The sequence below is a fragment of the Aphelocoma coerulescens genome, assembly GCF_041296385.1.
Source record: "Aphelocoma coerulescens isolate FSJ_1873_10779 chromosome Z unlocalized genomic scaffold, UR_Acoe_1.0 ChrZ, whole genome shotgun sequence".
Classification (NCBI taxonomy): Eukaryota; Metazoa; Chordata; class Aves; order Passeriformes; family Corvidae; genus Aphelocoma; species Aphelocoma coerulescens.
This window is the reverse complement of record NW_027184085.1, coordinates 28,395,097-28,412,608: the sequence shown is the minus strand read 5'-3', so window position 1 is coordinate 28,412,608 and position 17,512 is coordinate 28,395,097. Positions and strand designations below refer to the sequence as shown.

At 34.7% G+C, this 17,512-nt stretch overlaps 1 protein-coding gene across 6 annotated transcripts in view; it reads right to left on the bottom strand.

The window, feature by feature from the left end:
- Positions 1-17,512, bottom strand: part of KDM4C (lysine demethylase 4C) — a 261,863-nt gene that overhangs the window by 169,368 nt on the left and 74,983 nt on the right. The gene's annotated exons all lie outside the window — the stretch shown is intronic.

Sequence of the window (17,512 nt, the reverse complement as noted above, 5' to 3'; positions counted from 1 at the left end):
GAGTCATAATTCAAACAGATTAAAAAATACAGTGTCTCTCAAGTGTTTTTAAAACGTAATTATAAAGGTTAAAAAAGCTTCTTCTTTTCTTAGCTACAGAAAATGTAATTGCAAACTTTTTTAAACTCACTATTTAGAAACAAAATATTTAATGGCTGCCTGAACTAAGCATCTGACCTAGAAATGATTTTCAGAAGCAAACCCCAGCTGAGCTACTGTGTTTACAATCACAATTACAATTGTCCAATTTTCTAAAAGCAAACATAGCCATAGAGTATAAATTTGTCTCCAGTGGGTATAAGTCCCAACACAGACTGAAGAAATCCTCTCTTATCCAGCCAGTTCTCATATCTTATAATGAGCCCTATCACACAGTGGAGTAATTAAGAGTTGATTTTATACAGGAGAGCAGCACAGGGGCTTACTCATGACACAGGTATAAGGCATCCATAATGAAACACTGCAAGAGAAAAGCTAGGGGGAAAAGGATTACTTACGGCCTTTATCTCAAATTACAGCAGGCTTTGTTTGCTAATACCATTAACTTACTGGGTCAATTTTAAATCTTGGAATCTATTTACCCTGTATAAAAAGACTTCTCTTTATGCACAGAAATTGTATTTACTGTGACTACAATATACCATTTTATTGACTATATTCATGTTATAGCATGAATCTTTTTGAATCAGATATGTAGCTTAATACATATCAATACCAAAGTGCAGTGACGAAATAGAAGTCAGAAAGAAAGTCTCAGAGGTACGCTTTTATAATGTACCTCTACAATTACCTGGTGTTTAAAAATTGTTAAAACTTTGGAGTTTTGCTTGTTCCCAGGAAAAGCTCACATGGCAAAAGAATTTTTATATACTGTTAAGCATCAATAGTAAAACAATTCCCAACAAAAGGTACAGCATGTACCAGAATATAAAAACCTGCAGTTTAATCACAAACAGGAAAATAACACAGCTGGAGTATTTTAAAATGTTGTAGTGAAATGCTGATGCCACTTTTCAACACTAGTATGCAGGTCCTACCATATTTCCCTGAAACCCACTAATGGAAAACAACATTGCAAGTTTAATTTCACATAGACTATTCACAGCTAGTTCTATATACTTCAAAATCTGCTTTGCAAAATGGCAAAGAAACCCCTTTCTCTACCTGCTCAGACATGAAAATGAAACATGGATTTTAAAAGAAACATTAGGATTTTAGTTAAAGGTTAGCTGTGTTGAAATTAGTTAGATAGCCTGGCTGGAATTAATTAAAAGTTAATAATTACTTAAGAAGAGCTGGACCTGAAATAAGCTTTAAGATGTAAGTAACTGATTGTTAAATAACTGATTGCTTGTCACTTTTACATTTGTTTAGCTGTATTTAGAATGAGAAACAGAAACACTGATAAATAGATCTAAAGAAATGTAGACAATTACCAACTTCCCCCACCTGAGAACCTATTCAGAAGTCACGAAGAGAGGAACTGGAATGTCACCAGAAGTTAATCTGTATTGTCAAAACCCAGGAAGGTAGAAAGGTCAAATCGAGGGAGACTACTTTTAGTTCATCTTCAAGATCACTGACCCAATTCAGAGAGCATACTATGCATGCTTAAGGATCTTTTAAGCTAATTACCATATGAAGCAGAGAATGGGAGGTGTCGGTGTTATGAATATGCATTTGTATTCTGGATATTCAGAACTTTTGTAGATAAATAGACTTTGTATTGGTCTGTAACTTTGCACGGCGTATTAGGGAGCTATCCCGTGCAGCTGCCTGGCGCTAGAATAAACATACACTTTCTAACTCTAAACTGTTAGAGAGTCTTTGTCCGTCTCAGTTGGGTGTTGATACTAGATCAATGCCCATATTTTAGTAAATCAAAAAGGTTTCAGCTTTTGTTTCAGTTTTCTTTTTAGAAATGTAGGACAAGAATCTTCTTAGACAGGACCTAGGAATCACCATTATCTCTTGCATTGAGTATCACATTTACTAACCAAAGATGCTGCAGGAGTAGCTTTTTTTACTCATCTTTCTTGTTACTCTCAGAATCAAATTTGGCATATAAGTAATACCACAAATGTAATCTATATAACTCATAATTATTTGCAGCAGAAGGAAAACAGTGTTCACGAATGCTGGTTTTTAAGATGCTCACAAGCAAAAGGAGAATTTCCCAAGTTCTGTGTACACTTCACTAGAGCATATCATAAACTCACTTTCAAAGCGTAGTAGTTTTACAACGCCATACAATCTCTAGAAGTTGTATCAGTGAAAGATCCATGACATTAGGAACTTCTGCTTTCTATACCTCACATCACACATTTGTACCTGTGCTTATGTTCCTTGGTTTAAAATTCACACCAGAGTCTGAAACTAAAATATAAAACTAATAATTTACTACTAATTTATCTATCTGGCTATTTAATACATTTACTTACTAATTATTTTTGCTGACTTTGAAATATGTGCTATTTCACCACAGGAGACAGGCCTTACATATTTGTACTTTAAATTACACTATTTTAATTCCCAAATCTTGGCTAGCTGATCATCATCTTTTCATCTGTCATCACAGTGCTCTGTTTGCATGTAATACAGTTGAGTGATAACTTCTACTAAAAATGTCAGATACATTCACAAGACAATAACTTTTAATAAAGTCAGGAATTTCACAAAATCCTGCATGTACTTTAATAAATATTTCATATTTGCACCTTAATTTTTTTGGCCAGCAAATATATTTGTAGACTTTATAGGTGATGCCACTATTTTCTTAATGACTACTGAAGCCATAAGGTGATTCCATCAATGTAATTTTAAGTCAATCAGTAGGGCTGCTTAGAGAAAAAGGGACTTGCTATATATAAAGATATATTGCCTAAATAAATTACCTTGCCATACAATTTGAAGGCAATTTTTAATTTATGTAGAAAATCACATTCTTCTGGTACCTCCAATACTGGAATCCATTCTCTAATATTAAATTTAAATAATTACTAAGCATTTTTTTAAAATCAGAGCTATAATTAGGATTTTTATAGGCCAAATACAGTAGTCACCATTCAAAATTGTCCTGCCTCTGATGCCACCTTAATAATAACCCTGTGTATCTACTGCAACACCCTCTCACATTCACAATGTCAAACATATGTGATGCTTCTGATTTCACCATATAGATACCACAGGCATATGCTGGACTTTTTAATAGAATTCAGATAAAAACTTAATAGAGGCAGAGAAAGTGAAATAACTCACTAAAATATCACTGTTTGCAGAGCTGTGGAATGGGAGAAAACAAAAAATAAAAAAATACTTCAGACATAAAACAAACACAGTTTTTAAATACAAATACAGGCAACCAAATATAAGTTTTTCCCTCTCAGGTGCCTCTAAGTCATTTCTTAATAAGATCAGTATGTTATTCATACATTACTTGACAAACTAAAGGAAAACAATTCATTCGTATTTCATAAGTACACAAACAGGTGGCTTTAGTAAAAGACACCCTTTCTTAAAAAAAATCTTTGACGTTTCCTTGACTTGTGTTTTAAGATATGTATTTGTCTTACATTATAAACCATTAAGTATGTCTCCTAGGTCCCAATATGCATTTACGCGATTGCCACTTCCGTATTTAATGTTCCGCCTTCTCTTCCAGATGAAATGCTACATAGTGGCACTACTACACTGTTATGCATAGGCAGTGAACATGGCAGCAGGAGTGTATAAAAAGCACTGGGCGAAACAGCAGATGAGGCTGCAGAAGAATGCTGTATGCGGAGCAAGTAGTATTGAATAGAGCAGCTGTAAACCCTAGGAAGAACCCCAGTGAAACAGAAAACAGGCACGTGCTGGGTGGGGTGGTGACCGAAGCCAGGCCACACCACAGCTAAGGAGGCAGCAATGGCACCAAAGAACATAACCTGGCCTGAGCAAAGCATCTGCAGAAATGACAGAGAATTACTATTCAAGAGGAAAAATCTGCGATGAGAGGTCAAAATTCAGTGTTCCCTTGTCTGCCATACCTCCACAACTAATCCCAGACTGCTTGGACACCTCAGGAAAGATGAGTATGTTAAGAGAATGGCTGTAACAAAGTCAGTGAGCAAAATCTACAAAGACGTGCACACAAATAAAAACAATTCTGCTTAAAATTTTTAAAAATCACCTTCCCTTCCTACAGAGTCTTGCACTGAGCTTTTCCGTCATGAGTATGAAATATAATTATTTTGTATCTACATTTGCTGTCAGCACTGCAAATGACCAAGTACTACACATAGGCAGAATGGGCTATTTTTGGCATATACAGTTCATTTCTGGGTTTTCAGTTTTGCTGGATTCTGTTTCTAATAACATGTCAGTGAAGTCTAGTTCATTTCACTTCCTAGCTCAATTGGTATTTTAAGCTGTGCTTTCCAGAGGGAATCACAGCAAAGGTAAAGAAAGAACCACTTTTTTTTCTGGACTTAAAGCCCCAACTAAAATTGTTTTGTAGACAAAGCAAAAATCAGCTAGAGGACTGGAGTTTCAAATTTAGTCTTTCATTCCTCAAACTTTCTCCTCATGGGAGAAAGTGCCCCAAAAAAGCCTAATTAGTCGCAGCAAGTTGTGCACTGGGAATGCACACAGACTGTTCAAAACGAGCTCCTACAAGATACACAGCTCTCAACAGTAACTGGCTTCAAAGGGAGTAGTGCCTTAAGTCTGCTTTAAAAGGTCTTAGCACCTTAGTTCCAAAAGGTGGGATTTTTAAATGGGGAGATGGAGGGAGGGGCAATAAATAAAAAACCCTTCTGGAAGTTTATGACCCACGAGGATTTTAAGAACTTCTACAAGGGAAAAAGAAAAAGCTGATCACAGCCTAATATAACAAGACATCTACGAAACTACAGCAAAAAGTTCAGGTAAAATGATACAGCTACAAGATTCTGGTGGAATCCAACTTAAAGATCCTGATTAGAACTTCCATTATTTTTAAAAGACTCAGAAGGAAACATAATCTACAAAAGTTGATTTCCACTACTTCTACTGATTATTTTTCTGTATAATCCACCATTTTAATGTACCTATTTTCTATTGTTTCAAGGGTTTTGTAACCTACTTGTTGGCAATGCCACATGTGTTGCATACAACTATTCCTCAAAACTTGCACTAAGAAAAATGGCTGCATACTCTCAGACACTGCCAAAAACAAGAGCACAGCCAAGGGGGGTGAAGCTATCTGGACAGAACACAGAGCTGGAGACGATGGAAAGGCACAGAAGGCAGAGAAGCACACAGCTGCACAACAGTGCTACAAAAGCCAGAAGAGGGGAAACCAGCTGGAAAAGAGATTTGGATAAAGGCAGAGAGAGAAGGTGGAAAAGCCTGTGTCAGAGGAACAAACTGGGAGGGCAATAAGAAGAAATGATCTCTGAAACCCAAACCTGGGAGTTAGAATGGAGAGAGAGGTGAGTGAGGAAACAGACGTGTGGGCAAGTCAGGATGGTATACAACACACACAGAGATGAGACCAGTGACAAACTGGTCTGTAACCATTGGAATATTCTCCAGAACTCAACAAAAAAAACCAATGTATTTTTCACTAAATCCTCAGGACAGATACAACATGGAACAGAAGAATTTTGTAACCATTAGTTTTGCACATCTTTGCAGACACTTCAAGATGTAAAAACAGCACAGTGAAGAATAGGGGAGATCTCACTTTTAAGAAAATGGCACACCTATCAGAAGAAATCAATTCTTTTCTTTACTCAGTCACGGAGTTCCTGTGTGATGGCACACAAACCACAAAATCAAATTTTTCATGAGCAGTAGCCAATAAAATATTACAAAAGGAAGCTGAAAAAGTGACAAGCTACTATATCCACAGTTTAAGTCAGCTAACTGTGACTCAAAGTACTACAAGAAAATACTAACATTTAAATCTCAAGTCACTGGCATCTTAAGTTGGACACTTTAAGTCTACAAATATTTCAGCCTTTATAGATTTTTAGCTAAAAGTTCCACAGTTGTAAAATACAGACAGTAATATGAATTAATCCACAGGAGTACTGTAATTTGAAATTAATTTTTATCAAGTTTACAGATGCAACAATGGAGACGTTACAAAAAATGTCTAGAAGGAATTTTCTTTTTTTTTTCTGGTGCCTGGTGTTAATAGTGAACAGTATGTCTACACATTGTACCCTAATAAAGGAATATGAAATAAATGAACCTTTCTAATGGACCACAGTCTGTAGAAAAAAAAATCATCTGCTCATAAACTTAAAGATTACACATTAACATAACAAGGGTGAACTGAAGTTGAACTGACCCCCTAGTTTTGACAGACTAATTTTTCAGTACTTTACTTTGTAACCTTTCTGTTCTTTCACACTGAGTTTTTTGATTAGTGTAAGAATGGCCTACTAAGATGTTAGCTGTTCAATTTTAGACTTCTCTAAACAAGAAAAAGTACACAACATCTTGCTGTTATGCAATCATGTCAAAATACATGAACATGAATATCTTAGGCTGGCTGACATCTTACAAGCACTTATCTGTGAAACACTATGTAGAGATATGTTTGGTTTGTTTTTATCAGTATGATAGGTTCTTCATGACAGTATCTATTTATAGAAAAAAAACAAAATTTTTTTTTAAATGCAAATTAAGTTGCAAATCTTACAGTAAAACACCCCAATGAAGAGTAACATCTTACAGCAGCTGAATTGTGTTATGTTCGCTAGAAGAAATATTTTGAAATATCTTTAATGCTTAAGTTAGCAATAACTTTTAAAGAAATTTAACCATTTGTGCATACAACCTTTTTAAAAAGCATCTGCACCATCAAGATTGCCGATGTAGTCACAGCTGACTGAAAAGGACCTTTCGAATTCACAGTAAGCAGTATTTCACCCTATTGAATAAATTCAAAGCACCTTAATTTTAGTGTGCTGTAAAAGAAATGAAATTTTTTTTTTTTTTTTACATTTCCAATTGTGATTGCTCAAACAGAAATGGTAGTTCTGGTGGTTTGACTTTGGCTGGATGCCAGGGCCCACCAGAGCCACTCTATCACTCCCCTCATCAACCAGACAGTTTGACCTGCAGGTCACACCAGATTTCCACACAAGATTTTGCTGCTCTTGCATAAGAATTCTGAACCTTCCTGAAAGCTTCTAAGTCTACCTGAACAAAACATTTGAATGGAAAACCAAAATGCAGGAGAGACATGCTGAAGATGACAAAAGTACTCCGAGAAAATCTCCAAGGCTGTAAGATCCCTAGCTCTCAGAAGTGGAGCAGCTCAGATATGTGCATGATGAGTTTATGCCCACAAACACAAAAGCAACAAGGGAAAACCAGTGAAAGAATTTTTAAAAAGCAACCACTACATGCTAATAACCTATATGCTGAGGAAGAACCTGTGCCAAGCTTTCTTTTTCCTGGAAGATTACACAGGATGTTAGAAATTTTACTATACAAATACTGTCAAATGTGTGGTCCAGACACCAAGAACAGCCCTGCACCTATTTTTTAAAACTCAGCCTTGAGAGCTATCCTTACAGGCTTTACTCATCTCATTTATGTAACTGAATTGAAAAAGTTTTTACCTAAATAGTCCAAACGGCACCCCAGAGATTATATTGTCTCTGTAGAGAATGCAGTATATTAATTCACACACTTCTGTCACAAGTATGGCACTAGAAAAACTTATCTAATTAACATATATTTTAGTGTCTTTTTGAAGGAGAGATTTAGTATCTTTGTTTCCAAATACATTTTTTTTCCTCATGTAAAAAGTACTTTTAGCAATTAGAATGTGTTAAAATACAGAAAAAAGGGACTTAAATCTAATGCATAATCTGAAGTAAAAAATCTTCCTGAAGATTAATTTTTAAAATTAATATAAATTTTATACACCTAGATATGCAGGCAGGTATGTTCTGGAATTTCCAGAAGTATACATGAGCCTAATTCACAAAAGCTCTCTGCTGTCATTGGCCAAAAGAAGACCTCACCACCGCACCAACAAATAAATATCTTTTCCCTTAACACAAGAGATTGCATTTTCTTTGCACAGCGGATCCACTAGACAACCAAAAGACGACTGTGGATTATCATATCAGAGCTTTATAAAAAGTAAACACTGGTTTCCCTAAGGCGCATAAGAAAGACACACTGATAAATGTTAAAAATACCACCAAGAAATTTCTAACAATATCAGGTAGGATGATTTTTCTCATCCTACATGCCCTCAAGAACGTTTCTCTTTAGCACTCTGATGATAACAATAAAACTTCTTTAAAAATGCATAGTGAATTTACTCCTGTTATATTTTTATACAAATTATTTCCATAAAAATCAATGTTTAACTCTTACACTTAATACTATTAGCAAGTTACTGCAACAGAAAGCAAAATATGGTAAATAATTATAAACATTAAAAGATCACTGATCTTAATTTTCCTTTTCCTTTATGCAACATATTTTACACTATTAAAGAGAACATATTCTGCCTAGCAGCCTTTTTCTGATCACATGCATTTCTCAAACAATTAAAAAAATAAGACTGAATATATAAGTGGTCAGATACTGCTGCTTTTTCATACCTGACAGTTGTTACAAATGAAGCTGAAAATATTCTCAGCACTTTTGCGTTCAAAGAAAAGTAAAATGGATTGCCCACATCCCCCATCTTTCCTAGAACTTGTGAAGTCAAACACAGGACCCGGATTTCAATAAAACAGTCTTAAAAGTGAAGTATGAAAATTCTTCTGATACTAAGTGCTTTCTGAAGTATTAGTGAATCACTTCACATACAAATTTCACAATTATCATAGCAATTAAATGGAACAAAAATGAATTCAAGAAATCTGCTATTTCAAATGAACTCAAATTAGACTGCATTTAATTCTCTTGGTCAAATATGTTTGAATCCTTAATTTCCCTTCACCACTAATATTTTTATTCACATTTAATAAATGGTTTTTTTGGTCTGATAGTTAAAGTCATCCTTTTCAGGAAAAAAAAAAGGCATATTCACTAAAGACATCCTTTACATTCTATTATCATTTTATTATTTAGAACCTATAGCTGTTTGCATCTATTGTGTAAGTTAATTCTGTTAAATGTAAAACAGAAGCATATTACATGCCAGTGACAGCTAAGAAATGTACCTGAGGAAAGATACGTACTTTCCACTTCTCCCATCTCTTCACCATTATTTTTCATTTTGTTTGCTTGCTAGTAAACAGCTCCTTTCTTGGATGCTGTAACATAATTCCTCAAAACAGCACTTTCATTACCAGCAGCACCACTAGAGCTTGTCAACATGCTCATCTTTGTGACTCTTCTTCAGAAATTACCTCATTCCAGAAGTTTCTATCAACAAATCAGCAAACACATCTCCTTTTTTCTACCAAAGTAGAGTTCTCTCTATGGAAATGACAGCTCTTATAATTCCTGTGTGCAAATTCAGACAAGAACATGCAGGCACGAAAGTTTTACTGGTTGTTTCATGATTCAGTGAATAATGTTTTCCACCAAAACTTTTTATATAAATAAACTTGGACTAAACAAAGCTACTCAGTAGAATGTGACACAGGATTAAAATACTCAGCCCTATAAAAGTAGGTATGGTTTGTTTAGTCTTCTTAGTTGCTAGACTAAGGAGTTGTTTCTGTTACTTAGGACTAATTTTTTACATCTCATTGACAAAAACACAGTATTTTCTCAATTGTTTTAAGTTACACTAAAGAAATCTTCCCAGTTTTAATTGGTTGTCTACTGAAATTTAAGGAACTGATTTCTATTTTTAAGAAACACAAAGAAAGCTGTTCAAAATAATTATTTTAATCTAAAATACATACTAAGCTTTAGCAGCTATGATAATAGCTGATTCGGCAAATTGCAAATAGAACCCTGTATCTTATTGTTTGATGGCAAATAATGATTTTTGAAAAGGTCTCTCTCACCTGTTCAGAGTATGAATAACAAAATAATAAGAAGAAGAACAAGTAAAGAAAAGAACACAGTGCCAGAATAAAACAAAAATGCTTTCAAATATTCACAGAGACACAATGTGCTTCTTTATGATCAAGGAGCAGTCATGGAGAAAACACAAGAACAAGACTTTCAAACACAGCTATGTAATGAACTTCAACAAGCTCGTAGTCTATGCAGTGCACAAAGCAAAACGTACAGAGAAAAGTACGCAGAATTCCAGCCTAAGCCATGATCACTGCTGCTATTTAAACAGAGCATGCAAATTTTATTAAGCATTTATTAAAATTGTAGTTACCCATGCACATAAACACTTCTGTCACAGAAAGAAATAGAAGAAAGTAAAAACCCCCAGCCTCCTTTCCCACAATTATGTCCTTTTAAAGAAAGAATTCTTCCCAGACCACTTTCCCTCTTTGTTTTCTCTGTATTCATTGTTTCCCACATTTCTCTCATTATCTCTGTTCCCCTACCTTTTCCATCTATTGCTTTGTAGTTATTATTCTCTTATTTTGTTCTTTTATTTCTTTCTACTGCTGCTAAAACTATGTTGCAAAGAGAAAAAAGTAATGTCCCAGGGAACTTCGTGCAGCAAACAGGGCTCTGGGTACAGTGCCATTCACCAGTCTCAGTAAAGCCTTCCTGCTGTGTAAAACCTCTCAGTCACAGAACACTTTCACACACAGGATGCCAAACTGCATGTGCTCTTCAGAAGACACACTGTGCATTCATAAAACTCTCATCTTGGTTGAAAGCTATGTATCCTACAGCCACAGAGACACACACATGGAAATTCTGTGCCAAATATCACTATGTGACCTATTCCTGGGTATGGTCACTCACCACCAGCATACAAGCAATGAGCCGCTTTCTCCATGCTGGTCTCACCAGGCTACAGTCCCAGACAAGGACACTTTGTTTAAAACACAGGAGCTCATACTTAAAAGCTCAGACATCCCCAGCAAAACCGACAAGGAAACTGTCACAGGCACACTCGCCATAAAAAAACAATGGGAGGAATTTTATTTCCAACATCCTATAACCAGTGTAAGACACACCTGAACTTAAAGCAAAGATAACAATGTGTAGAAATCACACAGGTCATGTAAACCAAGCCATCACTGTCAATAAAGGCTGGTAGAACTGCCCAAGGGACACTATTAAAAGAAGTATGTTTAATTAAATAATTAAATGGCTATGCCAAAGAAATGCTGAATAATGCTTTTATTCAGTATTTCTGCTGTTCTTATATAGGTGTCAGAAATTTATGAATACACTTGGTATGAGCTATGCCACAGGCTCATAGACAACTATGTTGTCTTAGAAAAGAGAGAAAGTGCATTCAATCAGTTTAGAGGCAAAGTGTTTGAACAACCTACTTCTTCTCGCCCCAACCCCTCTGGAGAGCTTTTCCTGAAAAAAATATATTGGACATGTTTAGAAAATGGATTTTTTTTTTAATGAAATAACAGTTTCTATAACTTAAGCAGTTAAAAGCCCCCATCACACATTTTCTTCACTTTTAACATACAAAGACTAAAAATTACATGTATACAAGCTAATTCCAATCTACATTGCAAAGAATTAAATGAGGGCTCACAGAATCTTTGGAAGATGACTGAGATTTGGTAGCAAATATTCGTTTCATATGTAATATAAAACCATAAAAAGGTGGTACCTCTGTCTCAAAATCATTCCCAAGTAGAATATCTAACTACAATTAGTCTAGGAAACTCTAAAATAGAACACATAATAGCTCAAGACACAAATCACACAGAACTGACTGAACTCTAACACAATTTCCCTGTATTGCAGATTTCCCATACTTCCCATACATGCCCAAGTTCTACCTAAACACCAAGAATTAAAAATTACAGACAGCATGCTGGCACACAGCACCAAGCACATGAAATTCATGAATAGCAAATCATCAACACCATTTTTCTGCATCTTGGGACATGCTTTTAAGGAATAACCATATTCCCAAAACAGTTTCTGGAAAGTGATCAACATTTTGATTTGTATTGTGGGGAAAAAAGTTTAAAACTGTTTGGCATATGGTTTTCCTTGAAATACGGTGTATGTGGAAGAGCTTACATTCTCAAATATTATCTTCATTTTTTAATATATCTTACTTTCAGCAAGACAGCAATCAAATGATGCAGGTAGTTTCCATTTAGTGACCTTTATCGACCATTACTCACTACTTCATTCTGAGTAAAGTACACACTCAAAGGTGTGTAAATATACATTTGAAGTTAAGCTTGGCTGATATATAATAAAGTTCCTAATTAAAAAAAAAGAAATACAGGATACTAGGATATCTCCTTTTGATCCTTTTGATTAATCTTAAACATAGCAATGGGCTAAAGGTCTCTGAAGTGAATTTTTTTACAATATTTGGATTCCCTTGCCATAAGATCAAACATTTTAAAATAATATTGAATAAGTTATCAAGACTTAAAACAAAGTCAACGAATATGAAACTTTGTTCACATTTTTCTTCCAACACTACCTTTGTTTGTTTCAAACAAATTCACTAGTTGGCCTATGTATTATCATAGCAAAATAAAAGACTGTCTGTTTTCTGCCAAGTATCTGCTTCTGTAAAAGCAATGATTTTATTAAAAAATGCCAAGGAACCCAGCAGTGCTGAGATTACTCCCATTAAGACAGCAAAACTGAAGGAAAAAAAAAGAGACATCTGACTATAGCCTCAGAGAACATGCACCAAATAGCATTTTCTTAACATGCTCTAATAGATTCAGGCAGAGAAGAGAATTTGATTTGGAAATGAATTATCAGCTGTCACAAAACATGGACATCATTAAAATGAGAAAATGTGACAAACAAGATACAACCTATCCTTTTTTAAGTTTAAATCTAAAATAATACCAAATTAATAGTCAAATAACAGTTAAAATTATTGCAAGATAGAAGTTCAAATATAACATATTTTGAATAGTGTCCTACACCTAGAAACATGAAAAAACCCATAAATTCATACTCACTTTCATCCCGCAATTTCCATCATCTGTACTTCTGGTAACAGACAAAGTAGTTTGAAACATAGTAAACAATTGCATTTTAAGGATACAGAGTTAAAGTCAAAAAACCCATTATCAAAAAAAAAATCCAAGTCCAATTTGAAAATTGGTACACCAATGATATTGTATAGAAAGCAGAAACCCTGATGTAAAAACAAATATGACATTTCACTACCAAAAAAAAAAAATAAATCTATTGTCTCTTCCTGACTTTGGGAATACCAAGTTCCAACTCAATGAAAACAGACTTTGCACAGGACTTCATTCTTTTCCTTATGTGAGGCATAAGATTTCATTTAATTTTTAGGAGGCATTCTGGATTAAACGTCCTTATTCATATCACAGCACCCTCATGCTGCCGACTGACATGAAACTGGTAATGGACTGCTGTATTCCTCTCATTAATCACCACAATGCCCCTTTCTGGGAATCTGTGCAACACCAATATATATCTACAGGTCAGCCTTTCATTCTATTCAAGTACACATCAAAAAACCATATACCAAATTACTGTGTACATATCAGACCCAAAACCAGCATTAAGGACAGTAGAATGTAACAGGTATCCAAAAGCACACCATGCAGAAAATGCAGCTTTTTGGCAGAGGATCCCCGAGACCAAGGTGCAGTAGGATACTAATACTGATACTTAAAGCCCAAGCATCTCTTCTTCTCTATGCAGAGAACAGGGAAAGGTACTTCCCTCACCCTATTTTATACAGGCTTCTTTTCAAAAACCTTCCCTTTCTCCTCAGCAACGTACACGGAATTCAACTCGTGTTTCATCTTCCTTTAAGAAAAGACTTAATATGGAATCATTAGGACACCAAAATCTACTGATACGTCACACGTAGTGTGCCTCAGCTTGCACATATATTCAGTAAAGTACAAAAGGAGTACAGATGTGCAAATCAGTATGTGCAGAGAAATGCAAACCAGGCACAAGAGGAATCAAAACTGTCAATCATGTGAGAATTAAATGCTAATTTTCTTTAAGATTACTTCCTACCCCAGCTTCTTTCAAGGTAAGACGGGATGTATCATTTAGGATGGTAACCAAAAGGAGGTATCCAAGCACCTTAACACTTCTAGGAAAACATGTATCTCAAACTCTGCATTCTACACCTGAACAGGTGAAGGGAAAGGGTCCTGAATTTTTATTGTCTCATTTCAGTGTCCGAAAGCATAGCTGATCAAGTCCAAGGTTCAAATTGCAAACCACTTGGTAAGAGGCAGGTGGCACAAGCGTTGTCACCTAAATAAGCCATATTCTCACTGGACAGATGTACAGCCTTTTGTCTTACGTAATTAAGATAATAAAAATTGAATCAGCAGTTTTGAGATCAGACAACTAATGCAGAACAAGTTAATTTAAAATATCCCCATTAATTCTGTAAGAAAAAAACTTGAAACAATACTGTTCTCAAGAAAGTCAACAAAAAAATAGGGTATGGGGAGAGGGAAAAAAAGAGACAAGAGGAGGAGACCCACGAAAAAAAAAAAAAAGACAACAACACAAAACCAGAATCCTGTTATTTTCTTTGCTACCCAATAGTTCTAAACACAAGTATTCTACATGTGGGGCATGAATGTTTTTTATCATAATAATCTATGCCATATCATGATCACACAGTATAGGAGCAGTGATACTTAATATATACCTCCAGTTATAGCTGGCTGAAGTCCCAGAAACGACTACAAAAATAAAAAAAGATGACCACAAAAAAACCCCACACTTGTAGCTGTACTTTTCCTTTCTCTTGCATTAGAGTTGCATAAATACAAGTTTAATTATACAAATAGCTAAATGAAGTTTGCGACATGAAGTTAAAAAAAAATAAAAACCCAAACCTTTTAATAAGTAAACATGACTATTCTAAGTAGAACTACCTAAAATAAACTCTTATGGAATAACCAGTTCAAAATATATTTCTGAGAACAAGCTTATCACATCATTACTTCCGTTTTAAAGTAGGTTCTAAGAGACCGAGTAGAATGCTACAGATACATTTGTTCATGACTAGTTTACCAGCTTTCTTCACAAATCGTATTTTCCAATAATATAAAATGTTTGCTGCTAAAACAGAGGGAACTAAGGCAATATGTTTTGAAAGTCTACCTAGTACATTACTACTAAAGAACATCTACACTAAATTCATTATCCACCAATCACGACGTTAAATAAGCACTCTGGACACTTAATATTTTAATGGAAACGTGCCTAATAAAATTAGTTATGTCTCAACTTGTTCTACAGTCTTCAAAATAAACTCTTTTGTAATTTGTTCAATATCACATATAAAATAATTATAAAACAGCAGCATCATACATATTTGGTCATTAACATTTTAATAACAAGGATCAAAATCAAACCATCAAAATTTTAAGGCAATTGTCCTTTTTCTTAGAGCATGGCACAATGCCAAGTGTCTAAAGCTATGGTGGTATGATAACTTATCTATTTTTTACATTTCAAGACATTCTCTACCAAGACACAGGAAATTTTCACATACATGTGCTTGGACATATCACTGAGATTGACAATGGTTTAGCTTTGAAAGTCATACAGTTTATTGTGCTAGCTTCTTCTTTTTCCACTTAACCCTGTAAGAATGGCTAACAAAATCACCAACTGCAGATTTCTGTAAAGCTGTCTTTACATTCCCTGCAACTAATGATTTTTTTAAAAAATGTATCCTCTTAGCATAAAGGAAAAGTCTAAGGTGCTTTAGAACAGTGATTTTTAAACTATTTACCTAACTTACATGTTGCCAGTTACATTTGCATAGATACCGTGTTCTTTTCGACCATCTAACTATGCTTTATTTAATTAACCATTCATGTACGTTGCAAGATATAACCATATAATCAGCACTGTATTTATGCACTAAAAAAAATCCTGCAGGAATTTTCTAAATAAAAATTTTAAAGCCATAATAATTATTACTTGCATTTATGTATCCCAGCTTAACACTTCAATACCTGCTGAAGCTGATTTGAATTTATTCCCATTTTGCATCAGAGTGATAGTGTAAAGACTGAACGATTTAATCAAATCCTGTAATTAGGGGCAGATCTGGAACTAGAACACAAGTACAAATACCGGTGCAAAAAAACTGAATGCAAAAGCTATTACCAAAAACATATATTCTTTATGATCTTTTTTGCCATTTTTATCTGCATGTAGTACCTAAAGGAGTTCTATTGTCATTTGCAATTTAAATATTACAGCTTAAAGAGAGGCAAATTAATCTACAAAACAATTTTGCTAATAGAGGAAGGCCAGCATTATCTAAGGTATTTCAAACAAAGTAAAGAGAGGGATGCTACTGCCTAAGGTCATGCAGTGAGCCAAGGGCAGAGCAGGAGCTGAAACTCAAAATATTTTAATCCTAGCCTTGTGTTTTAACACTGGTAAATGCTGCCTGTCCCAGGCTGTTAGCAGGAATTGTATTTATGCTCTGACAGTAAAGTAGACTCTTTGAATGTTTGATGCCCAAAGGAGAAGATGAAAAACAAGAAACCATATGTCTGAAGTCTTTCTGAATATGCCTCAAGAGCATTAGAAATAGTGAAGCAGATTTTCCAAAAATAAAAAAATTGCCACATATGAACATCCATTTTAGGATTCCTGACATGTCCTGAAAGAAGAACGAAATGGAAATTTAAATGGCAGCATAAAAATCAAAGAACTATCATAACATATTAGTATTAACATGATGTACTCTTGAAGGTTATGATGCACATGCTTCCTTAGGAGTGTAAAGGCTCATTTTACCACCCCAGCCATAAAACAAAACTCTTCTTCTAACATCCAGAATGAATGAGTTGAAATGAAGGCCTGAATCTAGTTTTTCTTAATTATCACAGCACAGCTTCTCACTACACTTAATTTACAATACATGTACTGAGAGTCTATCAAGTACTACAAGTTCTTCATAAGGGATTTAATCCTACAATAAAACTGAAACAGATGTAAAAAGCATCTCAAGCTTTGCATGAGATTGTCCCAAGGGAAAAAATATATATATCCTAGACCAAAGAAACAAAAACCCACAAACAAAAAAGAAAACAAACAAATAACAAACAAGGGTTGCATGAGCTAATTGCTGAGGGTGTATCAGCTAATCCAGTGGAAAAGTAAAAATACATTTTGCTATCTCCGTAAAACCTGGACGTTTTCTGTCTGCTTATGAACTCAGGGAACACATCCCACAGAGTACAACTACCAGGAAGTTTATATAGGCTTCTGAAAGTGTGTAAGGAATACTAATACTACAGCTCATTGCTTTTTCATCATGAGGTCACATATTTTCTCAGTATTTACAAGTAGGTGCTCCCTTAGTTAAAACTAGAAATAAAAAGATCAACAAATTAAATTCTTTCAAGGAAATATATGTAGTTATATTGCCCTCTGCTGATGAACAGCTAAAACTGGATATATAAAATCAGAGCTTGTGCTCCAATACAAA